This window comes from Elephantulus edwardii, unplaced genomic scaffold (assembly GCF_000299155.1).
Source record: "Elephantulus edwardii isolate Elephantulus edwardi_28Jun2011 unplaced genomic scaffold, EleEdw1.0 scaffold00294, whole genome shotgun sequence".
NCBI classification, from domain to species: domain Eukaryota; kingdom Metazoa; phylum Chordata; class Mammalia; order Macroscelidea; family Macroscelididae; genus Elephantulus; species Elephantulus edwardii.
The window spans coordinates 591,712-598,708 of record NW_006400044.1 but is presented as its reverse complement, the minus strand read 5'-3'; the positions used below and the strand labels follow the sequence as shown (position 1 = coordinate 598,708).

General features: G+C 39.2%; 1 pseudogene; it reads right to left on the bottom strand.

Moving 5' to 3' along the window:
* Positions 1 to 4,271: 4,271 nt before the first annotated feature.
* Positions 4,272 to 6,997, bottom strand: part of LOC102861585 — a 9,941-nt pseudogene continuing 7,215 nt past the window's right edge.

The following is a 6,997-nucleotide window of genomic DNA, read 5'->3' as shown; positions in this document are numbered from 1 at the left end:
AAAAAGAAAAATAAAAAAAAATGAGCTTGAGCGTGTCAGAGATCATAAAGATTGTGTAGGATAGGGTAAGGTTAAAATCTATCGTTCCTAGGATCACTCAAAGCTAAGGAGGCAATTCAATGGCACCTAACAACAGTAACCATATGCTAGACAATGTGGCACTAAATGTAACAATAACTTGTAAAACAAGGATCATCTCCATTTATAGATAAGGAAATTCACACTGAAAGAGATAGTTTGTAACAGTTCCATACAGCCATACTAAAGATATCACTTAATGTCCGGTCTCTACCCTTCCTCATCTGTTTGGTCCTGAAACAGTTAAAATAAGCATGAATCAATGATGGTTTAATTAAAGATAATAATTATAATTAGTATATGGAGATACCACCAGAGGATAAGTCTTTTTAAATGATGAGGAAGGTTTACTAACTTATACAAATTCATTGTTAGGCACACTTTAACTTGCCTCTGGATCCTTCTACTGCTATCACAGTCAAAAGCCTGAGATAAAGTTTAAAATATCATTTGCTATCAAGTTGGTCCTCATGCATTGTGACCTTATCTATGTCAACCTGTAAGTGTTTGAAAGGGTTTTCAATGACTAAAGTATTGTTTTTAAAAATATATATTGCCAGGCCTTTCTTCCAGCTCATCTCTGGGTGGACTCCCACTGCCAACATTTATTTAGCAACCAACTGCTGAAGTATGATGTAAAATGATCCAATTTAAGATATATGTCACTAATATTCTCCCAAGTGTCTTCCAAAGGATCAAGAACATAAAAATGGTACCAATTTCCTAAAATTGCATTTTCCTAGACTGGAATTCTTGGAAAGGAATCTGTGGACTCTGCCTTTTTAACAAACATCCTCTGTAGGTAGGTTACTATGAGTCAGAATCATCTTGATGATGATGGATTTGGTTTTCTGGTTTTATTAAATCACTATGAGTCAGAACCAACTTACAACAATGAAATGTTTGGTTTTATGTTTATTTGTAGTTAGGTTGGAACCATGAATACAAGATGGCAGCAATCTGTCTCAATCTACTTATCTTAAAGGAAATAGGAATTTCTACCTGTGAAGTTATCATGAAAAGCAGGAATAAAATATATAAAGCAACACACAGCATGTTTAGCATTGAGCAGATGTTAATGAAATGGTTACTAATTGAAAGAGATCCATATTTGTTCTCATTCCCCAAAAAGGCAACCCAACAGATATGGAGACTATTGAACAAAATCACTAATATCACATGCAAGTAAAATTTTGCTAAAGATTATCCAAAAATAGCTGGACAAGTACATCAACAGAGGGCTGCCAGAAATTCAAGACACTTTTAGACAAAGCTGTCACATTAAGGATATCAATACTGATATCAAATGAATCTTAACTGAAAGCGGAGAATATAAAGGATATTGTATGTTTTATTAACTATGCAAAGTAATTAGACTGTACAGAGAAAATATTGAAGTTGTGAAGGATTTCATTTTACCTGGATCCACAATCAACATCCATGGTAGAATTGTCCATAAACAAACAAATGGATAGAAAAAATGATGGTATAGTCACACAATGGAATACTATGCAGCACTGAAAAATAATGAATTCAGAAAACATCATACAACATGAGTGACCCTGGAGAACTTTATGCTGTGTGAAATGTTCCAGTCTTAAAAGGACAAATACTGCATAACACCACTGTTCTGAAGAAGAACTGACATGGAGGATTGGGAATGTCAAGAAGAATAGGAAAAGAGTGGATAGACAATGAACACTGCATTGGAACAGATGAGGGAGAGAACTGTTTAAACGGAATATATGATTAGGCACTATATGTAAGCAATAGTCCAGAATTAGAGGTATATTGCAAAGAGTCCTGGGAGAGGGTGAAGGTGGGGGAGGGCGCGGGTGGGGAATTGTGCAACAATGAATGAACAATTTAAAAAAGTAAACTGAGGATGGAGGAAATTGTACAATAATGAATGATTAAAAAAAAGAAAGTGAACTGGGGGAGGGAGGGAAAATGTGCAACAACGCATGAATGAAAATACAATTTTTCTGTAAACTTTCATTAAAATCACAACTAAAAAAAATTAGAAGTGTTGTGTTGGGCAAATCTGCTGTCGGGTACTTACTAAAGAGCAAAAATGACCCTTTGAAGACTGAGATATACTTCATGATATTTTCAGTTTCTTCATGTACATGTGAAAGTTGCACAATAAATAAGGAAGACCAAAGAACATTGAATTGTGCTCTTAGCAAAGAATGTTGAATAAACCATAGGCTTATTAACCCAAGATCAAACAAGTCTTGGAACAAAAGCAGCCCCGGTGCTCCATAGAAGGAAGAATGGTAAGACCTCATCTCAAACACCCTGGCATTTTGTCAGCAGTGACCTCAGAGTTCTTGGAAAAGGGTATCTTTAGAAAAATAAAAGCAAGCAAAGGAGAGGGAAGTTTCTCAACCAAATTGATAGACAGTGACAACTGTGAACTTAAGCACAGTACAGGTATGAGCATGGTTTCAAACTGGTGCACATAGGGTTGCTCTGAGTTGGAATCAAATCCACAGCACCTAATATCAACAACATTCAATAGGAAGGAGTTAGTCAATCAGACTTACCACAAGATATTAGTCAACCTAGAGATGCTGGGCCAGTTTATGTCAGGATATTTGAAGAACAATTGCCTGGCTGAATGACTAGAAGAGATCCATATTTGTTCCCATTCCCAAGAAAGGTAATCCAAAAGAATGTGGAAATTAGCAAACAATATCATTAACATCACATGCAAGCAAAATACTGCTTAACACGTAAACAGTTAAAAATGTTTAAGCAGGATTTTGAAGACTCTGTGGCACCAGGGGTATCATTCTGGATATCAGAAGGATCCTGACTGAAAGCAAAGAATAATATCTATTTGTGTTTTGTCAAAAAGGAAAGGCATTTGTCAGTGCAGATTATAACAACTAATGGCTAACACTGGGAAGAATAGAAAAACCAGAACACTTATTGTGCTCATGAGAAACCTGTACCTAGACCAAAGATGAAATATTACAGCCTTCAATGTGGATTGCATCTCAACATCAAGAAAACAAAAATTCTCACTGCTGACCAATAGACAACATCATGATAGAAAAAAGTCTGAAATTGTCAACCACTTTTTACTTGGATCCACAATCAGTACACTTGGTATCAGCCTCCAGGAGATCAGGAATTTTATATTGGGGAAGTCTGCAGGCAGGAACGTTCCAAATTACTAAAAAGCAATAATGTCAGTTTAAGGACTAAGGTGTGCTTGATTCAGGCTATGGTCTTTTCAATCACTCGCTATGCATCTGAGAGCTGGACAATGAATAAGCGTGACAAAAGGAGAATTGATGCCTTTGACCTATGCTGTTGTACAAGAATACTGAGTATCCCTGAACTGTCAAAAGAACAAACAGGTCTTGGATGAAAAGATTATAAAGATTGTGTCACATGTTTTGGGCATGTTGTTTCTTATTTTTTTGTACCGTGGAGTCAGAAGCAATCCATAGCTGACTCCCTAGAAAGTTTTTAGAAGCAGTTAATCGCATGGGAAGAGATTGCACATTCTACTCTCACAGAGCAGCTGGTGGATTTGAACTGCATGCCTTAGGGATTGCAGTGCAGTTTCTTACCAATAGGACACTAGTAGGAGAAACTGTTCTATCATACTTGGAAAGGTGGAGGGGTGGTGAAAGAGAGGAAGACCCTCCACCTAGTGGATTGACACAGTGACTGAAGCAATGAGCTTGAATGTGTCAGAAACGATGAGAATGGCACAGGATACAACTGGATTCAGGTCTGTTCTGCATAGGGTTCGCTATGAGTCTTACTTGACCCAATGGTATCTAAGAGCAACAACAGAGTTCTCAGTGAAGTGTTAAGGATTTATTATTTAAAATGGCTTCCCTATCCATTGACTTGCTTTGTCATATGGATGGGAAGGAATATGCATAGGATGTGTTAGCCCATCCACAAGGAGATTGACTAGTCTCATCAATCCACAAGAGGATTTAATTCACCATTAAATTGAGCTGATCCAGCAACAGAATAGAAGAAAACTAACCACTAGTGAAGAAGCAACAAGAGAATGTAGCATGTCCTTCGGGGCCAGAGATTTTTACACCTGCCAGCCTAGGGTCAATGTAATACAAGCCTCAGCAGAGAACCAGAGACCCAGCATAAGATGGAGATGACTTTGGAACTGCTACCCTCCATCCCCACTCCCCAGGGAATCTGAGCTAAGAGCCTTTGCCCAAGTTTGTTGGAGGACTGGTGTGGAGGGAGCTATAATTGGCAGGACTGAGAGCATTGTAACACCGGTCTAAAGCCACCAGCCTCAATACTGAGGTGCCTGCGAGCACGTTCCTTATGGTTCTGTATGGTCTGTGAGCTACTGCATTAGATTTTAGACGCAGTAAAGCAGTAAAACTGATGTTGAGAAAAGAACAAAGAGATATAGAAGCAAGAGGGACATGTCTGGCAATTGGTTTTGTGTTGGTGAGATTGTTGATTGGGACAGTGCCCTTTGTGAAGTTGGTAAAGGTCAGATATGGCTGTCTCCAGGTGACCATTGCTTTTTCACAGTGGGACATGATTGTATTAGTCATGTGGTTGGAATCCAGTATCTGCTCCATTGGAGAAGGATGGGAAATAACCTTCTGCACAATTTACTGCCTCTGAAAACCCCCTGGAGGCTCAGCTATGAGCCAGTTCTGACTCCAGGGCACACAACAACACTTATTGAGGTCATTATAAAGCCTCTGGTACATTATAACTCTATACTGGAAACCTCATACTTCACACTCACTTTTCTTCATTTGTATTCTTGTGCTTTCATAAACTTTTATTTGTACATGTGGGGGAAAAGAAACTTTCCAAGTCAATCGATAGCATTTTACTCCCCACCCCCACCCCTCATTAACATGTATGCATATAGAGGGCTCTGATGGCAAGGAACTGGCTGCAATCCTGAAGGCACACGGTTCAAGGCCACCAGCTGCTCTGCGGGAGAAGGATGGACAATTTTTTCCTATGTGATTGACTGTCTCTTAAAACCCACTGGGGGGTCAGCTGTGGGTCAGTTCTGACTCTATGTACCAACATTCATATATATGTTCAGAATAATGGTTTTCCAGATATTTTAAGCAATTACCTAAATGAATGTGCATTGAAGATAGTTAAACAGTATTTGTAAATAAATAATTTTGCTTCCCAAGTAAAACAAGCTTGGAAACAGGAGTGGCATCCACTTCCATGATAGCTTGCCTCTAGAAACCCTGTGATCCTGTAAAAAGGATGAAAGTCACACAAGGACTTTCATGTTGAGGACTTTCATTCATAGGGTCGCTATGAGTTGGCTACGACTCAACAGCACTTAACAACAATAACATCAACATAGAGAGACATCAGTTGTCCTAGTGGATAGAAAGATATGCTACCAAGCCAAAGGTGGGTGACTTTTAATTCTCAGCCCTCAAGCCTGTTTTTCACTGTTTTCTTCTAGTTCATATAGCCCTGGTGTGTCCACTTGCTGTACAGAGGTAACGTGTGGTTGCTGTGAAGCCGAACACTGTGACTCTGATGTGTCAGATGAGAGAATGGTTATCCATGGCGGACAGTGTTTGGTAGAACTCACCAATTAAAACAAGCTGGGAAGCAGGAGTGGCATCCACTACCATAACAGCTTGCCTCCGAAAGCCCTATGAACCTGGAGAAAGGAGGAAAGTCATGCAAGTGTTCAGGACTTTTGTTCATAGGGTCGCGATGAGTCACCTATGACTCGACAGCACTTAACAACAGTAACAACAACAATTTTCACAACCACAGATTTCAACTGTCATCCATGCCAGGTACACCAGATGACCCCATTATCTGTGTCAGCAGCATAGGGACCTCAGTAACAGAAATCATTTAAGTTTGCAGTGTGACACCTGTTGAACCACTAGCTGAACTTGTCCTTTTCTGCACAATTCCCTTCATAGTTGTCATTACTTTTGTCCCATGTGCTGAATTTCATACTTTGGTGACTAGCCCACCACTGAACTTCTGGATGAAATTGTCTTGCAACAGATTGTCCCAGAATAGCCTCCAATGTCAAATTCATAGAAAATCTTTCAACTCCCACTTTGAAATTTGTACATCATGCATAATTGCTGGTTTGTTTGGGTTTTTTTTTTCAAAATCAGCAAGGTCAGCTTTTAAAGTTTATTCCCCTTACATGGTCAATAAATGAAGATTTTTATCAGCATTTTTTGACAAAATTTCCAAAGCCATTTTCGTAAGTCATTCCAGCCTCTATTAAAGTTCTCATTGCCATCAGATCGTCTCTAAATTGCCATATATCCTCCTCCATAATACATGTCACAAAAAACAGGGAATTTTTTAAAGTACCCCTTAAAACTACTAAAGAATTACAGTGTTCATTATACACGACTATTTGGTAATTTATGTATATTATCTTTCTTAAGTCTTACATCAGGCTGGAGACTAAGGTGTGCCTGATCCGGGCTATAGTCTTTGAAATTACGTACTATGTATCAGAGAGTTGGACAGTGACTAGGGACGATAGAAAGAGAATTGATGCCTTTGAGCTGTGGTGCTGCAAAGAGTGTTGAATATACCATGGACAGCTAGGAAAACAAACAGGTTTGTCCTAGAGGAGGTAAAATCGGAGTGCTCTGTGGAGTCAAGGATTCTGAAGCTTCGTCTAACATACTTTGGGCATGTTGCAAGGAGGGACTCGTCCTTGGAGAGGGACATCATGTTTGGTAGAGTGGAGGGGTGGCACAGAAGAGAAAGACCCTCGATGAGACGGATTGATTCTCTGACTGGAGGGGTGGGAATGAGTGTGTTTGAGATGGTGAGGTTGGCACAGGATAGAATGACAAGGCTGCTCAGAATGACAAAGCAAAATACTACAATGAAATTTGCGAGGAGCTAGAGTCAGAAAATCAAAAGGACCGAA